This window comes from Aegilops tauschii, chromosome 2 (genome assembly GCF_002575655.3).
Source record: "Aegilops tauschii subsp. strangulata cultivar AL8/78 chromosome 2, Aet v6.0, whole genome shotgun sequence".
Classification (NCBI taxonomy): domain Eukaryota; kingdom Viridiplantae; phylum Streptophyta; class Magnoliopsida; order Poales; family Poaceae; genus Aegilops; species Aegilops tauschii.
This window is the reverse complement of record NC_053036.3, coordinates 438,788,901-438,809,151: the sequence shown is the minus strand read 5'-3', so window position 1 is coordinate 438,809,151 and position 20,251 is coordinate 438,788,901. Positions and strand designations below refer to the sequence as shown.

Genomic DNA, 20,251 nt, shown 5'->3' with positions numbered 1-20,251 from the left:
TAAATCAATGGAGATATATAGCAAAACAAATATCTACAATATTCACACAAGAAATCATCACATCATCCTCATCTTCAGGGTTCCTCATATGGCTATAAGAAAGACTAAACCTAGGGTTCATCTAGGTTCTAGGGTTCATCTAGGTTCTAGGGTTCAGCATATCAATTAGCGAGGGTTCCTCATATGGCTGTAAGAAAGACTAAACCTAGGGTTCATCAACTAGGTTCATCACATTGCAATCATCTAGGTTCTAGGGTTCATCATATCAACTAGAGAGGGTTCCTCATATGGCTATAAGAAAGCAGATTGATTTGACTCAAACTAATTGGGGGATTGGAGGAGCTTACCTTCCTCTTTCCGTAGCCAGCTCGATCCGCAAAATCCGTGAATCAACGAAGAAGATCGGAGTGGGGAAGTGGAGGAGATGAGAAAATGGGCGAGAGGAAGAAGAAGGCGGCTGGGTGGGTGGGGATTAGGGGTTGGGGTGGGGTGGGCGGGCGGTTGGGTTTATAAATGCCCAAACCCTACCGCCATAGGGCGCGGCGGTAGGAGACCACATCCTACCGCCATCACACCCGGCGGTAGGGTGCCTCCCCCCACGCCCCCCTTCTGTGACAAAAAATTCGAGCAGTGAAGCGGTAGGGTAGTCCTACCGCCTAGGGCCTCAGCGGTAGGGTGTGCAACCCTACCGCTTCGATGCTCGATTTTTTGGTCACAGAAGGGGGGCGTGGGGGGAGGCACGCTACCGCCGGGTGTGATGGCGGTAGGCTGTACAGACCTACTGCCTTAGTGTGTGGCGGTAGGGTGGCCCAGTGTGCATTTTTTTCACCTTCTAACTTCTTTTGTCTTCAATTTTTGGCACACAACATTTAAACAACATATGTATGACATATGAAGCACGCAATGTATGATATATGATGCACACACCACAAATCTATAAATAAGGTAGGTTCGATACATAGCAAATAGACATCCATAAAGGTTTTCACCAAGTTATACATAGCAAATTAATGAAACAGTTTCACGAGCAAATCCATATGGTTCACGAAGCAAATATGCAAGTTTTTAGTTCAACAACACGGCAGCAACTTCCGTCCTTTCTTCCCCTCTTCGACTTTCGGTCCTCGTTATCCTTGGATCGCTTCTCGGCCGCCGTCTTCTTGCGGGCTGTAGGACGTGCTTTTTGAAACGGGGATGGACTCTTCCAATCCTTCTTCGGCACATTCCTCTTCTCATGTTGGGTTGGCTGAGTTGCTGGAGGTCCGTCGTCATCATCGTACCCCTCCTCCTCCTCATCATCCTCTTCCTCTTCCTCACCATGTTCTTCTTCTGCGCCCTCTTCTTCATCTTCCTCTGCATCATCATCGTCGTCGCTCTCCTCCTCGTCATCTTGAACCGCCCTAGACGACGAGGCTGCATGGCTCGATGAAGCGTGGCTACGCATCGGTGCAGGAGGAAAAACATCCTCGGTGTTTGTAGCGCACCCAAGCAGGCCCACAAGCCGGCGTGCTTTGTTGACGTATTTCTGCAATGATAACGAAACAATATGAACTTCTCGAATGTCCAATGATAACGAAAATGAACTCCGTATTACCTTCACCGTTTCCCTCAACTTGTTCTCACTAGCTCGAGTCCCAGGGACAACACTAAGTGCATCAGAGGCATGAAAATGCTTTTGTTCAGCTCCGAAGACTACAAAGTAATAAAATGAGTCAATAGCACTAAAAGCTGATTTCATCCAACCGTCGGTTCAAAAGAGGTAAAAACAACGTACCACTATGTTCGTGAGGGGTCCGTACTCCCTAAACCCGCCTTGAAGCTGTCTGATGCTCTCGTTGTAGGCTTCATTCTCTGAGGCGTCATCGAACAGGTCTTCGACATCTGCTATCGTCCACTGGGGCCTCAGACGCAGACGATGCTTGATGCCATCATCGTACCACAACATGTGATCCTCGTACTCGTCCCAGTCAATCACTCTCCTCTCCGTGTCTTTGCCTCCTTTCCACTCGTTCCATTCCTTCACGTATCTCGCATGTTCGGCTTCCCAATCCGTGATTGATTGATTCTTCTGCCTGCTCATCCTACAATGCATAAGAAAGAATGTAAAACACCCTTCTTTTATGAATGTAAAGCATCAAAACAAGAACTTAGAATCGATGAGGACGGCTTGTGGTACTCACAGGTGTAGGTCGTAGCCACCGGTATCGTGGCCGGCTGGTGGTGTGTGTTGCGCCTTACCAAATTCTGCGGCAACGCGCTGTGGCAAGTGGTACTCCACGGCATAGACACAAATCATGGGCACGATGCACCGGAAGAGAAGCCGGTCCTGCTTGCACATGCTGTTCATCGCCCAATCCTCGAGGGTCACGGTCATCTCCCCACATGGAAGATGAAAGCTGTGCGTCTCTGGCCGCCACCGGTCGATCAAAGCCGTGAGAGTTGAGTGAACGAGCGTCGGCGATGAAAGGATCTAGATGACGACTAGAGGGGGGTGAATAGGCGTTTTAAAACTGTTACGGATTTGGCTTTATCCTAATGCGGAATTAAACTAAATGGATACCTTTCAAGCACAAATCCTAAATATGCTAGGCTCAACTAAGTGCACCAACAACCTATGCTAAACAAGATAGGCACTTAAGGAAACTAGCAAGCACAAACTATATCGCAAGACATGGAAATGTAGGAAAAACTAAACAATTCAACTAGCACAAGATATATCAATATGAGCAAGTATGAATTGCGGTAAGTAAAGGGTGTGGGTAAGAGATAACCACAAGTGAGTCGGAGACGCGGATTTATCCCGAAGTTCACACTCGTGAGAGTGCTAATCTCCGTTAGAGCGGTGCCGAAGCCAAAGCTCCGGGGCGTCACCAAGTGACTCACCGTATTCTCCTTTTCGAGTCACCCCCAACGGATGAGCCTCGATTCACTCGGGGTTGGTCTTGAAGGCGACCACCACACCTTTACAAACTTCTCCGGAGCACACCACAAGCAAGGAAGCTTCCGGAGGAACTTGACCACCTAGGCCACTTCAACACCCTTCCCCGGAGCACACCACAAGAGGAAGCTTCCGGGGGAACCTTGGCCACATAGGCCTCTTCACAATCTTCACAATGAATATCACCAAACCGTCTAGGAGGCCGAAACCTCCAAGAGTAATAAACTCACGGACTCTCACTCGAACTAATCGATGTGGGGAGCTCAAACCAATGCAACAAATGCAATGCAATGCCAAGCAACAAATGCTCAACACACTCTCTCAATCTCACAAGATGCACTTTTGAAAGTAGGAGATTGAGGAGAGGGGATGCAATGGATATGATCAACAAATGGCTCACAAATCCATCCACAAATCCCCCTTCACATAGAGGGGAGAAAGGGCTTTGGGAGAGGTGTAGAGAGGCTCAAAATGGTGTTTTGAAAGTGTAAGAACCAACCCCCAACCGGTGGGAGGAAAGGGCCCTTAAATAGCCAAACTCAGAAACTAGCCGTTGGGGCTCCAACGGGCATTTCCTGGGCACCCCGTGTGCACGGTACGAGCCCGTGTGCACGGAGTACCCAGAATTCTAGACACCCCGTGCGCACGGGGGTCAAAGACCCCGTGCACACGAGGTCCCCAGGACAGCCAGCAGCAGCCCACTAAAACATCGATAACTTTGGCATACGGACTCCGAATTCGATGATCTTGGGCTCGTTTTGAAGCTATGGAAAAGCCCAAGGTCCTCAGATAGAGAACCACCCAAGATCAACAAGAAAGAATGATGCAAGAAATGCAAAGGTTTGAGCTCTCTACATGCGACGTGATCAAGCTACTTGCCCGAGAGTCCCTCTTGATAGTACGGCTATCAAACCTATAATCCGGTCTCCCACCAAGCACTATGAGACCGGCAAAACTAGGAAAACCTAGCTAAGGTATACCTTTGCCTTGCACATTCAACTTGAGCTTGATGATGACTTTAATGCTTGCCTCAAGTTGTAATCCCTTTCTTGTCCACGACCACTTGGTGAAGATACTCGAATTGCTTCCTCATGATGCAATGAGGGAAGCCTTATCTCAAGCCCATCTTCACATGCACATTATCATGATGTGGACCGCAAGCTTCAAAGCATATAACCTCCGGCTTCTCATCTTGCACCTGGACTCCTCGAATCCGATGACCATCACCACTTGATGTCATCCACACATAGGCTACACGAGATCTTTCCTTTTGATGCAAGCCTATGAGAAACACCTAACCCACATAGACATAACAAACATATAGCATGGGTTAGGTAACAAAGCACAATTCACAATTACTTACCATACCACTAGATCACTTGATCTCACGTGGTACATTGTTTGTGCTTTGTGAGTTGACTGTTGGGAATCGCAGCATAATTTTAAAATTTTCCTACGCTCACCAAGATGCATCTATGGAGTCTACTAGCAACGAGGGGAAAGGAGTGCATCTACATACCCTTGTAGATCGCGAGCGGAAGCGTTCCAATGAACGTGGATGACGGAGTCATACTCGCCGTGATCCAAATCACCGATGACCGAGTGCCGAACGGACGGCACCTCCGCGTTCAACACACGTACGGTGCAGCGACGTCTCCTCCTTCTTGATCCAGCAAGGGGGAAGGAGAGGTTGATGGAGATCCAACAGCACGACGGCGTGGTGGTGGATGTAGCGGGTCTCCGGCAGGGCTTCGCCAAGCTTCTGCGAGAGAGAGAGAGGTGTTGCAGGGGAGGAGGGAGGCGCCCAAGGCTGTAGGTTGCTGCCCTCCCTCCTCCCTTTTATATAGCCCCCCTTGGGAGGGGGGGCGGCCAAAACCCATCTAGTGTTGGGGGGGCGGCGGCCAAGGGGTGGAAAGGGGTGCCTTGCCTCCCAAGGCAAGGGGGAAGCTCCCCCTAGGGTTCCCAACCCTAGGCGCATGGGGGGAGGCCCAAGGGGGGTGCCCCAGCCCACTAAGGGCTGGTTCCCTTCCACTTTCAGCCCACGGGGCCCTCCGGGACAGGTGGCCCCACCCGGTGGACCCCCGGGACCCTTCCGGTGGTCCCGGTACAATACCGGTAACCCCCGAAACTTTCCCGGTGGCCGAAACTTGACTTCCTATATATAATTCTTCACCTCCGGACCATTCCGGAACCTCTCGTGACGTCCGGGATCTCATGCGGGACTCCGAACAACTTTCGGGTTTCCGCATACATATATCTCTACAACCCTAGCGTCACCGGACCTTAAGTGTGTAGACCCTACGGGTTCGGGAGACATGCAGACATGACCGAGACGCCTCTCCGGTCAATAACCAACAGCGGGATCTGGATACCCATGTTGGCTCCCACATGTTCCACGATGATCTCATCGGATGAACCACGGTGTCGAGGATTCAATCAATCCGTATGCAATTCCCTTTGTCAATCGGTATGTTACTTGCCCGAGATTCGATCGTCGGTATCCCAATACCTTGTTCAATCTCGTTACCGGCAAGTCTCTTTACTCGTACCGCAATGCATGATCCCGTTACTAACGCCTTAGTCACATTGAGCTCATTATGATGATGCATTACTGAGTGGGCCCAGAGATACCTCTCCGTCACACGGAGTGACAAATCCCAGTCTCGATCCGTGCCAACCCAACAGACACTTTCGGAGATACCCGTAATGCACCTTTATGGTCACCCAGTTACGTTGTGACGTTTGGCACACCCAAAGCACTCCTACGGTATCCGGGAGTTGCACGATCTCATGGTCTAAGGAAAAGATACTTGACATTGGAAAAGCTCTAGCAAACGAAACTACACGATCTTTTATGCTATGCTTAGGATTGGGTCTTGTCCATCACATCATTCTCCTAATGATGTGATCCCGTTATCAATGACATCCAATGTCCATAGTCAGGAAACCATGACTATCTGTTGATCAACGAGCTAGTCAACTAGAGGCTTACTAGGGACACTTTGTGGTCTATGTATTCACACATGTATTACGATTTCCGGACAATACAATTATAGCATGAACAATAGACAATTACCATGAACAAAGAAATATAATAATAACCATTTATTATTGCCTCTAGGGCATATTTCCAACAGTCTCCCACTTGCACTAGAGTCAATAATCTAGTTACATTATGATGAATCGAACACCCATTGCGTCCTGGTGTTGATCATGTTTTGCCCTAGGGAGAGGTTTAGTCAACGGATCTGCTACATTCAGGTCCGTGTGTACTTTACAAATATCTATGTCTCCATTTTGAACACTTTCACGAATGGAGTTGAAGCGACGCTTGATATGCCTGGTCTTCCTGTGAAACCTGGGCTCCTTCGCAAGGGCAATAGCTCCAGTGTTGTCACAGAAGAGAGTCATTGGGCCCGACGCATTGGGAATCACCCCTAGGTCGGTAATGAACTCCTTCATCCAGACTGCTTCCTGTGCTGCCTCCGAGGCTGCCATGTACTCTGCTTCACATGTAGATCCCGCCACGACGCTTTGCTTGCAACTGCACCAGCTTACTGCTCCTCCATTCAAAATATACACGTATCCGGTCTGTGACTTCGAGTCATCCAGATCTGTGTCGAAGCTAGCGTCGACGTAACCCTTTACGATGAGCTCTTCGTCACCTCCATAAACGAGAAACATATCCTTAGTCCTCTTCAGGTACTTCAGGATATTCTTGACCGCTGTCCAGTGTTCCTTGCCGGGATTACTTTGGTACCTTCCTACCAAACTTACGGCAAGGTTTACATCAGGTCTGGTACACAGCATGGCATACATAATAGACCCTATGGCCGAGGCATAGGGGATGACACTCATCTCTTCTATATCTTCTGCCGTGGTCGGGCATTGAGCCGTGCTCAATTGCACACCTTGCAATACAGGCAAGAACCCCTTCTTGGACTGATCCATACTGAACTTCTTCAATATCTTGTCAAGGTATGTACTCTGTGAAAGACCAATGAGGCGTCTTGATCTATCTCTATAGATCTTGATGCCTAATATATAAGCAGCTTCTCCAAGGTCCTTCATTGAAAAACACTTATTCAAATAGGCCTTTATACTTTCCAAGAATTCTATATCATTTCCCATCAATAATATGTCATCCACATATAATATGAGAAATGCTACAAAGCTCCCACTCACTTTCTTGTAAACACAGGCTTCTCCATAAGTCTGTGTAAACCCAAACGCTTTGATCATCTCATCAAAGCGAATGTTCCAACTCCGAGATGCTTGCACCAGCCCATAGATTGAGCGCTGGAGCTTGCATACTTTGTTAGCATTCTTAGGATCGACAAAACCTTCCGGCTGCATCATATACAACTCTTCCTTAAGGAAGCCGTTAAGGAATGCCGTTTTGACGTCCATCTGCCATATCTCATAATCATAGTATGCGGCAATTGCTAACATGATTCGGACGGACTTCAGCTTCGCTACGGGTGAGAAAGTCTCATCGTAGTCAACCCCTTGAACTTGTCGATAACCCTTAGCGACAAGTCGAGCTTTGTAGATGGTCACATTACCATCCGCGTCCGTCTTCTTCTTAAAGATCCATTTGTTTTCTATGGCTCGCCGATCATCGGGCAAGTCAGTCAAAGTCCATACTTCATTTTCATACATGGATCCTATCTCGGATTTCATGGCTTCTAGCCATTTGTCGGAATCCGGGCCCGCCATCGCTTCTTCATAGTTCGAAGGTTCACCGTTGTCTAACAACATGATTTCCAGGACAGGGTTGCCGTACCACTCTGGTGCGGAACGTGTCCTTGTGGACCTACGAAGTTCAGTAACTTGATTCGAAGCTTCATGATCATCATCATTAACTTCCTCCCCAGTCGATGTAGGCACCACAGGAACAATTTTCCGCGCTGCGCTACTTTCTGGTTCGGAAGGGGTGACTATCACCTCATCAAGTTCCACTTTCCTCCCACTCAATTCTTTCGAGAGAAACTCCTTCTCCAGAAAGGACCCGTTCTTGGCAACGAAGATCTTGCCTTCGGATCTGAGGTAGAAGGTATACCCAATAGTTTCCTTAGGGTATCCTATGAAGACGCATTTTTCCGACTTGGGTTCGAGCTTTTCAGGTTGAAGTTTCTTGACATAAGCATCGCATCCCCAAACTTTTAGAAACGACAGCTTAGGTTTCTTCCCAAACCATAATTCATACGGTGTCGTCTCAACGGATTTCGACGGAGCCCTATTTAAAGTGAATGCGGCAGTCTCTAAAGCATAGCCCCAAAATGAGAGCGGTAAATCGGTAAGAGACATCATAGATCGCACCATATCCAATAGAGTGCGATTACGACGTTCGGACACACCATTTCTCTGAGGTGTTCCAGGCGGCGTGAGTTGTGAAACTATTCCACATTTCCTTAAGTGTGCACCAAACTCGTGACTTAAATATTCTCCACCACGATCTGATCGTAGGAATTTTATTCTCCTGTCACGTTGATTCTCAACCTCACTCTGAAATTCTTTGAACTTTTCAAAGGTTTCAGACTTGTGTTTCATCAGGTAGACATATCCATATCTACTTAAATCATCAGTGAGAGTGAGAACATAACGATATCCTCCGCGAGCCTCAACACTCATTGGACCACACACATCGGTATGTATGATTTCCAATAAGTTGGTTGCTCGCTCCATTGTTCCGGAGAACGGAGTCTTGGTCATCTTACCCATGAGGCATGGTTCGCACGTGTCAAATGATTCGTAATCAAGAGACTCCAAAAGTCCATCTGCATGGAGCTTTTTCATGCGCTTGACACCAATGTGACCAAGGCGGCAGTGCCACAAGTATGTGGGACTATCGTTATCAACTTTACATCTTTTGGTATTCACACTATGAACATGTGTAACATCACGTTCGAGATTCATCAAGAATAAACCATTGACCAGCGGGGCATGACCATAAAACATATCTCTCAAATAAATAGAACAACCATTATTCTCGGATTTAAATGAGTAGCCATCTCGAATTAAACGAGATCCAGATACAATGTTCATGCTCAAAGCTGGCACTAAATAACAATTATTGAGGTTCAAAACTAATCCCGTGGGTAGATGCAGAGGTAGCGTGCCGACGGCGATCACATCGACCTTGGAACCATTCCCGACGCGCATCGTCACCTCGTCCTTCGCCAGTCTCCGTTTATTCCGTAGTTCCTGCTTTGAGTTACAAATATGAGCAACCACACCGGTATCAAATACCCAGGAGCTACTACGAGTACTGGTAAGGTACACATCAATTACTTGTATATCACATATACCTTGGGTGTTGCCGGCCTTCTTCTTGTCCGCTAAATATTTGGGGCAGTTCCGCTTCCAGTGACCACTTCCCTTGCAATAAAAGCACTCAGTCCCGGGTTTGGGTCCATTCTTTGACTTCTTCCCAGTAACTGGTTTACCGGGCGCGGCAACTCCCTTGCCGTCCTTCTTGAAGTTCTTCTTACCCTTGCCCTTCTTGAACTTGGTGGTTTTATTCACCATCAACACTTGATGTTCTTTTCTGATCTCCCCTTCCGCTGATTTCAGCATTGAATATACCTCGGGAATGGTCTTTTCCATCCCCTGCATATTGTAGTTCATCACAAAGCTCTTGTAGCTTGGTGGAAGCGACTGGTGGATTCTGTCAATGACCGCGTCATCCGGGAGATTAACTCCCAGCTGAGACAAGCGGTTGTGCAACCCAGACATTCTGAGTATGTGCTCACTAACAGAACTGTTCTCCTCCATTTTACAGCTGAAGAACTTGTCGGAGACATCATATCTCTCGACCCGGGCATGAGCTTGAAAAACCAGTTTCAGCTCCTCGAACATCTCATATGCTCCATGTTTCTCAAAACGCTTTTGGAGACCCGGTTCTAAGCTGTAAAGCATGCCGCACTGAACGAGGGAGTAATCATCAGCACGTGATTGCCAAGCGTTCATAACGTCTTGGTTCTGTGGGATTGGTGCATCACCTAGCGGTGCTTCTAAGACATAATCTTTCTTGGCTACTATGAGGATGAGCCTCAGGTTCCGGACCCAGTCCGTATAATTGCTGCCATCATCTTTCAGCTTGGTTTTCTCTAGGAACGCGTTGAAATTGAGGACAACGTTGGCCATTTGATCTACAATACATAGTGTAAAGATTTTAGACTAAGTTCATGATAATTGAGTTCATCTAATCAAATTATTTAATGAACTCCCACTCAGATAGACATCCCTCTCGTCATCTAAGTGAAACATGATCCGAGTTTAACTAGGCCCTGTCCGATCATCACGTGAGACGGACTAGTCAAGATCGGTGAACATCTTCATGTTGATCGTATCTTCTATACGACTCATGCTCGACCTTTCGGTCCTCCGTGTTCCGAGGCCATGTCTGTACATGCTAGGCTCGTCAAGTCAACCTAAGTGTATTGCGTGTGTTCCGAGGCCATGTCTGTACATGCTAGGCTTGTCAACACCCGTTGTATTCGAACGTTAGAATCTATCACACCCGATCATCACGTGGTGCTTCGAAACAACGAACCTTCGCAACGGTGCACAGTTAGGGTGAACACTTTCTTGAAATTATTATAAGGGATCATCTTACTTACTACCGTCGTTCTAAGCAAATAAGATGCAAAAACATGATAAACATCACATGCAATCAAATAGTGACATGATATGGCCAATATCATTATGCTCCTTTGATCTCCATCTTCGGGGCACCATGATCATCTTCGTCACCGGCATGACACCATGATCTCCATCATTGTGTCTTCATGAAGTCGTCACGCCAACGATTACTTCTACTTCTATGGCTAACGCGTTTAGCAACAAAGTAAAGTAATTTACATGGCGTTATTCAATGACACGCAGGTCATACAAAATAATAAAGACAACTCCTATGGCTCCTGCCGGTTGTCATACTCATCGACATGCAAGTCGTGATTCCTATTACAAGAATATGATCAATCTCATACATCACATATATCATTCATCACATCTTCTGGCCATATCACATCACATAACACTTGCTGCAAAAACAAGTTAGACGTCCTCTAATTGTTGTTGCAAGTTTTTACGTGGTTTGTAGGTTTCTAGCAAGAACGTTTCTTACCTACGTATGACCACAACGTGATTTGCCAATTTCTATTTACCCTTCATAAGGACCCTTTTCATCGAATCTGTTCCGACTAAAGTAGGAGAGACAGACACCCGCTAGCCACCTTATGCAACTAGTGCATGTCAGTCGGTGGAACCTGTCTCACGTAAGCGTACGTGTAAGGTCGGTCCGGGCCGCTTCATCCTACAATGCCGCCGAAACAAGAAACGACTAGTAGCGGCAAGAAGAATTGGCAACATCAACGCCCACAACTTCTTTGTGTTCTACTCGTGCATAGTAACTACGCATAGACCTGGCTCATGATGCCACTGTTGGGAATCGTAGCATAATTGAAAATTTTCCTACGCTCACCAAGATGCATCTATGGAGTCTACTAGCAACGAGGGGAAAGGAGTGCATCTACATACCCTTGTAGATCGCGAGCGGAAGCGTTCCAATGAACGTGGATGACGGAGTCGTACTCGCCGTGATCCAAATCACCGATGACCGAGTGCCGAACGGACGGCACCTCCGCGTTCAACACACGTACGGTGCAGCGACGTCTCCTCCTTCTTGATCCAGCAAGGGGGAAGGAGAGGTTGATGGAGATCCAACAGCACGACGGCGTGGTGGTGGATGTAGCGGGTCTCCGGCAGGGCTTCGCCAAGCTTCTGCGAGAGAGAGAGAGAGGTGTTGCAGGGGAGGAGGGAGGCGCCCAAGGTTGTAGGTTGCTGCCCTCCCTCCCCCCCTTTTATATAGGCCCCCTTGGGAGGGGGGGGGGGGCGGCCAAAACCCATCTAGGGTTGGGGGGCGGCGGCCAAGGGGTGGAAAGGGGTGCCTTGCCCCCCAAGGCAAGGGGGAAGCTCCCCCTAGGGTTCCCAACCCTAGGCGCATGGGGGGAGGCCCAAGGGGGGTGCCCCAGCCCACTAAGGGCTGGTTCCCTTCCACTTTCAGCCCACGGGGCCCTCCGGGACAGGTGGCCCCACCCGGTGGACCCCCGGGACCCTTCCGGTGGTCCCGGTACAATACCGGTAACCCCCGAAACTTTCCCGGTGGCCGAAACTTGACTTCCTATATATAATTCTTCACCTCCGGACCATTCCGGAACCTCTCGTGACGTCCGGGATCTCATCCGGGACTCCGAACAACTTTCGGGTTTCCGCATACATATATCTCTACAACCCTAGCGTCACCGGACCTTAAGTGTGTAGACCCTACGGGTTCGGGAGACATGCAGACATGACTGAGACGCCTCTCCGGTCAATAACCAACAGCGGGATCTGGATACCCATGTTGGCTCCCACATGTTCCACGATGATCTCATCGGATGAACCACGGTGTCGAGGATTCAATCAATCCGTATGCAATTCCCTTTGTCAATCGGTATGTTATTTGCCCGAGATTCGATCGTCGGTATCCCAATACCTTGTTCAATCTCGTTACCGGCAAGTCTCTTTACTCGTACCGCAATGCATGATCCCGTGACTAATGCCTTAGTCACATTGAGCTCATTATGATGATGCATTACCAAGTGGGCCCAGAGATACCTCTCCGTCACACGGAGTGACAAATCCCAGTCTCGATCCGTGCCAACCCAACAGACACTTTCGGAGATACCCGTAATGCATCTTTATAGTCACCCAGTTACGTTGTGACGTTTGGCACACCCAAAGCACTCCTACGGTATCCGGGAGTTGCACGATCTCATGGTCTAAGGAAAAGATACTTGACATTGGAAAAGCTCTAGCAAACGAAACTACACGATCTTTTATGCTATGCTTAGGATTGGGTCTTGTCCATCACATCATTCTCCTAATGATGTGATCCCGTTATCAATGACATCCAATGTCCATAGTCAGGAAACCATGACTATCTGTTGATCAATGAGCTAGTCAACTAGAGGCTTACTAGGGACACTTTGTGGTCTATGTATTCACACATGTAATACGATTTCCGGACAATACAATTATAGCATGAACAATAGACAATTACCATGAACAAAGAAATATAATAATAACCATTTATTATTGCCTCTAGGGCATATTTCCAACATTGACCACTTAGATATACTCTTCGAGCTTCATCTTGGTCAACCAACATCTTTACTTCAAGCTCCATCTTGGTTTCTTGAAAGCCACAATGAACTCTTCATTTCACTTCATTGCTTCAAGACAATATCACCAAAGACTCTTTCATGACCATATCAAGTTCCACAATGAATATCATCTTGGTCACCACTTGCCCTTCTAAAAACTCCATCCCAAACTCTTGAGAGGCATACTGAATTCGTCACTCTAGTTGCTTGCTTCAAGGCTTGATCAACCGAAACCCAACACATGAGCTCACCATGATCTTGTCTTGAAACCATAACTCGAATTCTTCTCTTTGATTATTCTCTCAAGCCTTGATCCTCAGAAGACCAACTTGAAACCTCGCTGGATATGGAATCTCGAGAGCCAACACCTAGGCCCCATGAGCACGGGGTATCCAGAGAGTTGACACTCGACCCCGTGCGCACGGTATAAGTCCGTTTGCATGGGGTATCCAGAGAGGGATACCATGAGGACTTCTTCGGATGCTTTGATGGCAATCTTCACATAACAACCCAAAGAACTTCAAGCATCACTATGGAACATATCTTCATATAAGATTCAATGCACTTGATGCTCCATAGGAATTGTCATTTAATACCAAAGCTTAGAGCAAATATAACTTCATCTATATGGACTTCATCCTTGATTCCATCCAATATCCTTGAGGCATTATCTTCATATATATGGACTTCATCCTTGATTCCATCCAATATCCTTGAGGCACCATCTATGGACAAAACCTTCAAATATATCTCACTGAAAACATTAGTCCATAGAGATTGTCATTCAATTACCAAAACCACACTTAGGGGCTACATGCCCTTTCAGGCGGCTTACACTTGAACTGCAGGACGAAACCCAATAGTCGGGCTCTCCTGAAGAACGATGCGTATCGATCGTCGTACTCCATCTTAACCGTCGTCTTGTGAGCCCTCATCCGCAGTGGCGGCAGCATCTGTGAAAATCAATAACCAAAGCATAATTAGCATGGACATAATAGTTAGCAACTTGTTTTCATCAATTCGAAAGATTTGGTTTAAAATGATAATCACCACTCCATTCTCAATAAAACGGGCACGGTGACGCTTGTCGAACCTAGGGTCAGTCATTGTGTACTTCGTGTCGATGTCGTCCGCAAGAGGTGGCCTCCTAAAAGAATTGCATAAGCATATCAAAAGATTTTTCAACATGAACTAGGGTTCAACATTAACTACGAAAAATATCGATGCATAACAAAAATCAATCACATCCAACAGAACCTATGAGTTCAATCTTTGAATAATCATATATCAAGATTATCATGAACATGAACTAAATACAATACATATATCAAGAACTAAATAAAATACTTTTATGAAGATGCAATCACCATGGTTCAAATGCATCATAACATGTATTTCTCCAACAACATCCAACATGCATCATCTCATATTTTGTTAAAAAACAAAAAATGAACTAGGGTTCATCTTGAGGATTCGTACACTACATATAACAAATATATCAAATATTCATCATACACTACATCCAATACTTGCATCATAGCATAGGAACATGCATCATCTATCATAACAAATACCTCCAACATCCATCATATAAAAAAAACCATTCAAATCAAATATGAACTAGGGTTCATCTTAACACAACCATACCAACTATTCAATATAGTTCATATCTAACACAATATAACATCTAGAATCAACCTGAATCAATCCTAGGGTTAAAAAAAATTCAATCTAGTTCAAATAGGAGTGATTTGAATCGAATAATGTGACGAATCGAAAGGTGTTTGATTAAAACTTATTGGAGGGATTGAAAGAGCTTACTTTTCTTTCTTGGGGCCATCTCGATCTGCAAAATCCGTCAAGAAATGAAGAAGATCAGAGGGGGGAGTGGAGGGGATGAGAGAGGGCGAGTTGGAGCAACTGCTCTGTTCTTCGTGGTGGGGGGCGGCTGGGTGGGGGGGGGGAGAAGGGGGTGGGGGCAGCCGGCCTGTGGTTTATATATGTCCACATCCTACCGCCAGGGACTCCAGCGGTAGGTTCAGACATCCTACCGCCGGGCGGAGCAGCGGTAGGGTGTGACGGAGGGGGCACGGAGGCCGTTATCGTTGCTGAGGTGCAAGTTTGCTACCGCCGCAGGTCTCGACGGTAGGCTATAGGATCCTACCGCCGTGCCTCGTGGCGGTAGGGGAAAGGGTCAAATCTCGAAAAACTTTCAAACTGGGGTCAGATCTTGATTTTGTTGGACAAAAGGGTCAAAACACGAAATCTTGCCTCAAGGAGCAGCACCTTGTCCTTGTCCCTCACCCCAACCATATGGAGGTGGTCGCTGTCCTCCCTCTCCTTGCCCCTGAAGAGCAGCCTCTGCTCCCTCGGCTCCAGCCCCGTCACCATGGACACTACCACCTTCAGCTCACCTGCATAGATTAATTTTCATAACACATGTTAGACCTTGATCCAATGAATCTACTTAGTTTATATTCAGTGATTGCTTTGTACTAGCAAACAAGGTGGAGGTAATTTCCACTCAGGTTCCAACTCTGAACCATCGTGTGCACATTATTTAGTGATAGAAAAACACAATGAGCTTATGCTTTGTATACTAAAAAATCCGAACCATCATGTGCATGCTAGCACGGCAGGAAGCCTGCCACATTGCAGGCCGTTGTTCAGACATGTCCATGCATTTTCTTGAAAAACAATTACAAGGACAACTCCATGATTTATTAAGGAGAGGGTGAGCTGCTAGGAAGGAGAGGGTGCACAACACTGATCCTTGTCATCAGTTGTTTGATTACTGAAGCCAGGAGGAGACATTGTGTAACACCCCGGATGTAACTTTCCATATTTGTAACTCCAACTCTTGCCATTTTCGGTTATGTGCTATGATATTCCCTCCGTGGTCGGGTTTTGTCTTTCGTTTTGCATTTTGTCCATGTCATGCATTTCATATCATGTCATCATGTGCATTGCATTTGCATACGTGTTCGTCTCATGCATCCGAACATTTTCCCCGTTGTCCGTTTTGCAATCCGGCGCTCCCATCTCCTCCGGTGCACCCCTCTTGTTTTCTTTCATGAGCGGGTGTCAAACATTCTCGGAATGGACCGAGGCTTGTCAAGTGGCCCTAGTATACCACCGAGAGACCACCGGTCAAGTTTCGTTCCATTTGGAGGTCGTTTGGTACTCCAACGGTTAACCGGGTAACCACAGATGCCTCCTGTGTGTTCCAGCAAAACCCCCCTCTCTAAACAGCCCAAAACCCAGCAAACTCTCTTCCATGCTGTAGGTCGTTCGATCACGATCGTGTGGGCGAAAACCGCACCTCATTTGGACTCTCCTAGCTCCCTCTACCTATAAATAGGCATCTCTCCCGAAATACGCTTGTTGAGGATATAACCATTAGAGTCACCCGCCCAGGAGGGGCCGGGTTACGTCATGATGGTCATCACGCGAAGCCTAGTACCAAACTTGAAGACGGCGGGTCAATAATGGGCTTAAGACCCGGAGATGGCTTAAGGCCCGTAGTGATAAACCGCCGTTATGGCAAGACTTGTAGTGTAAGGCAAGAATAGTTAAGAGTCCGAGCCGGACACTGTTATGAGCCGGCCGGGACTCTGAGAGCCACTGGGCGTCAACCTCTCTATATAAAGGGACGACCCGGCGGCGGTTGAGGGACAAGCAAGATCAAATCGATAACCAGGCAGGGCGGTTTAGCTCCTGGTCGTCGAAACCCTAAGCAATACAACCTCAACTGGACGTAGGCTTTTACCTTCACCGTAAGGGGCCGAACCAGTATAACCCTCGTGTTCCTTGTCCCGCTAACCCCTTTAAGCTTCCTAGCTGCGATGGCCCCACGACTAAGTCCTAGCACGAGGACATCTGACGTGACAATTCCACGACAGTTGGCGCCCACCGTGGGGCCAGCGCACGGTGGATTTGAGTTCTTGAAGGGCAGGTCCGAAGGGCTCAAGGGATACGCTGTGGGCCGGATGACCAAGAGTCGTCGCGGCAAGCTCTACATCGACGATGCAAACTGGGGCCCCGACACCGGCTCAATTAAGTACAGGTACCGGGTCCCCTTCGGCAGAATTCATGTCTTCATTGGCAAGATTGGTGAGCCGGATCTCTGCGCCGATCTCATCGAGACGGCTCAGCGTGCACGACCCGCCCGGGCTTTACCTGCCTTGAAGCATGCTTTCGTGGGATGTGTCCACGGAGGACTCTCTGAAAGATCTGAATCTGGTGATGAGACGGCCGCCGGCTCTGACGGCGAGTCGTCTACGGATGAGTCAAACTCGTTGTATCAACTTCAAGATGGCAGGCTCAGGGGTTGCTCCGATGGCGACAGCATTCCGAACCCCTTTGAGCCGCCGAGCCGGGTTGGAATCTTCATGGCCGGCGCGCAGCCCGTTCAAAACCCCGCCGCCGGGTCAGGAAGCCCGGTGCCTTCGCCGGCTCAGGTGCTGATGGATCTCACAGACAAGATGACGGTCCTGTTGACCGCTACGGTTGCTCCGGCGGATCAATTTCAGCATGACGCGGAGGTGGCACAGTTAAAGTTGGATCTAGCAAAGGCCAAGGAGGATCTGGCGGCGGAGGGGATCAGGATGGCTGCAGAGAGGGCGGCTCTCGACGCCCAGACTTAGCTGATTCAGGCACAGTCCTTCCGGCTCACGATGGATCAAAACGCGTCCAATGAGGTCATGAGAAGGAGGCATCAAAAGGCCCAATCTCGACTCCCTCCGGTTTACGATCCTCGAAACCTCTTCAACACGCCGGGTGCAGGGTCTAGTAACCCGCCAGAGATCATAGTACCCGGGGCTGGGACGCCTATTCCGCCCCAAGTGATGGGACCTCCCCGGGTGAACCTTGCCCCGCCTCAGTACGTACCAATACCACCGGGTCATTATGCCAACCCGTTGGAAAACATGGTCGCCGCGGCTGGCGGCTCTCCCAATTGATGGTGACTCTCCAACGGCGGTTGAAACCCGCCGGGTCAGAGAACTCCTTCAGACGGCTCTGGTGCAGCAAGAGGCGTATTCTTATAGCCGGGACAGGATTCATTCAACCCCTCGTCTAGGCCGGAGCCCGAGTTATAGCAGACACATGGTCTCAGCGACCGGCTCAAGTAATGTCCGACGCCATGACTTGCCTCCTGGCCACGGCCCGGCTCATAAGGGAGCCTTTCACGCAGTAGACCAAGACAGAGCACGGCAAGAGGCGGAGCAGGTGCCTCAGTTGACGGCTTACCAGCCACCCCCGGCTTATCCGACAGCTTCCATCGACGTGGGTATCCCTACGAGGACTGGAGGTGTCCCTTGTCTAGTGCCGGTTCTCCGCAATGAACGTCTGCCCAAGGATTTCAAAGGGCCTAGGAAGGTGCCTAATTACACGGCTGACTTACAACCCGGAGCCTGGATCGAGAGTTACGAGATGGCCATGGAATTGCTGGAGGTCAGCGAAGCGGCAATGGCCAAGTACTTCACCATGATGTTAGATGGGACTGCCCACACTTGGTTGAAGGGGCTGCCACCGAATTCTATCGGGTCTTGGGCTTAGCTGAAAGCCCGGTTCATCCAAAACTTCAAAGATACCTGTAGACAGTCTATGTCAATTGTGGATTTGACTAACTGTAAACAGCAGGAGGGTGAGTCCACAACCCATTGGGTTCGCCGGGTCAAATAGATAATACATTCATCTGATAAGATGGACGCCGGCTCTGCAGTCCTAATGTTGGAGCAGAACTGTCGTTTCCTGCCCCTGAAGATGAAACTCGGGCGGCTCAAGCGCGATTGCAATGATATGGGTACGCTGATGGCGGCTCTCGTCAAGTACGCCGATTCTGATAGTACCAAGGACCCCGCGTCAGATGATGAAAGGACAGGGAAGGGAAAGAAGAATGGCAACGGCAAGGGTCCTCAGCATAACCCGGCGAACCAAGGAGGTAGCAAGCGTAAGGCTGATGGCAGCATAGAGTTTGTGGCCAATGCCAGCTCATAGGGTAACAACCAGCGACGTAAGGGGAGGCCACCTCCCCGAGCCGGCGGTTCAGGCCCAACGCTTGAGCAGTTGTTGAATGAGCCTTGTCCAAGGCATGGCTCTAGGGAGAAGCCAGCTACTCATCTATGGAAAGATTGCGCAATCATGAAGGCCTTTAAGAATTCCAATGCCTTTAATGGCAACAATGGCTCGGGAGGCGGCTCAGGCGTTGGCGGCTTTCATGGCCCGGGCGGTGGCTCAAATTCCAATCCTCAGAATGTTCAAGGGGGCTTTAATCGGCAGTCCGGCCAGGGTCATCAACAGCAGCAGGGGGGATACCAGACCAATCCAAAGCAGCTCAATGGTGGACAGTATCATGTGTTTACCACCAGTCTGTGTAAGCGAGATCAGAAGCTTCATAAGAGGGCTGTTAATGCTGTTGAGTCGGCGGTTCCACGCTATTTAAGATGGTCTGAGCAGTCTATTGTGTGGAGTAGGGAGGATCACCCCCCTCGGATTGATAATCCGGGTTACCTGGCCCTGGTGGTGGCTCCTCAGGTGGGAGGATATAAGTTCAGTAAGGTGCTCATGGATGGAGGCAGCAGCATCAACATCCTCTATTATGAGACCTTCCGTCGTATGGGGTTGATTGATAAGAACCTCAGCCAGCCCAATACTGTTTTCCATGGTGTGGTGCCTGGTAAGTCGGCTTATCCAGTTGGTAAGATCAAGCTGGAAGTGGCCTTTGGAGATGAGTACAACTACAGGGCGGAAAAATTGACCTTTAAGGTGGTTAAGATAAGAAGTCCGTATCATGCCATATTTGGGCGGCCGGCTTACGCCAAGTTCATGGCACGGCCGTGTTACGTGTATTTACAGCTCAAGATGCCGGGTCACAATGGGACCATTACGGTTCATGGCAGCCGAAAGATAGCCTTGGAGTGTGAGGAAGGTGACGCGGCTTATGCAGAATCTGTTTGTGCAACAGAGGAGTTGAAGTTTTACAAGGACAATGTTGACCCAACAGATATGACATCTCTGAAAAAGCCGACCACGGAGCATGAGCCGGCAATGAAATTTAAGTCAGCTGATGAGACTAAACTTGTTGATTTCGTTCCAGGTG

General features: G+C 48.5%; 1 pseudogene; it reads right to left on the bottom strand.

Moving 5' to 3' along the window:
• The window catches only part of LOC109781084 (BAG family molecular chaperone regulator 3-like), a 59,514-nt pseudogene that overhangs the window by 1,468 nt on the left and 37,795 nt on the right, over positions 1-20,251 (bottom strand).